Raw genomic sequence first — 1,002 nt, 5'->3', positions numbered from 1 at the left:
AGGCCTTTATTTCTTGTCTCTGCAAAGCCTCAGGCAATGGCTCTCTGTCTGCCTCCAGGGTTGATGCAGGGGTCCCGGCCCCTTCCTTGTGGGGGCTGCACCGTTGTGAGGTGAGCGCCCCCCCACACAGGTGAAGGGGTGCGTGAGGAGGGCCTGGTAGCAGAAGGAACGGAGTGAGAGCAAGGAAGGGGAGCTAGGGGCCACCCTGGCCTGCGGGAGGAGCGGGGACCTGACAGACGGGGATCCAGGGGTCTCGTTCCCATTCAGCTTAGAAGACCATTTGGAATCCATGGCCATGGTGGCAACTGGGAAATCATCACTCGTTCTCAGCTTCGAGAGAGGCGCGCTTGGACCTGATCAGGACCCCACCACTCCTTAGGCCCCTGCGTCTGTCTGTCTGTCTCTCTGTTACCTGTTCTCAGTCCCTCTGATGGGCGCCCAGCTGTTGCTCTGTGTCTTGAGGCCAGACTCCCGAGACACACCCATCCACCTCCCCACACACAGTGTCCATCCCAGATACTGGGTGGACATCATTGAGGACCGGCAGTCATGGGCCGGGCATTTGGTCCCATCAGTGGTGCCCTGGGGCAGTCCTGTCGCACCAGCATGGCAGCTGGGGCCCTGACACCGCTCTGTGAGCCTTGGATTTCTGAGGCTTGGCCGGTCCTGTGAGTACATGTCCCTTCCTTAAACATTAGTTTTCCTACCCTTAACATAAGGACCTGGGCCTTCATGTTCCGTGCAGTGTCCCCTAGGACAAAGAGGCCTGTGCTTCACTGGCTTATGATGGTAGAATTTTATTTCTTGCTCACGGACCAGTGTGTGAAAGCACAGTTGGTGCAGAGAACAGGTTCCCTTACGGAGTGATCCAGGGACCCAGGCTCCTTCCATCCCCTTTCTTTAGGGTCTTGGAGTCCTAAGCCAGCGGATGGGGAAGGAGAAGACATCTTTAACTCTCTCAGCCCAGAATTAACCCCTGACACCTCTGTCGTTCATTGCTGA

This window comes from Mustela nigripes, chromosome 9, assembly GCF_022355385.1.
Source record: "Mustela nigripes isolate SB6536 chromosome 9, MUSNIG.SB6536, whole genome shotgun sequence".
NCBI classification, from domain to species: Eukaryota; Metazoa; Chordata; class Mammalia; order Carnivora; family Mustelidae; genus Mustela; species Mustela nigripes.
Note: the sequence above shows the minus strand (reverse complement) of the source record.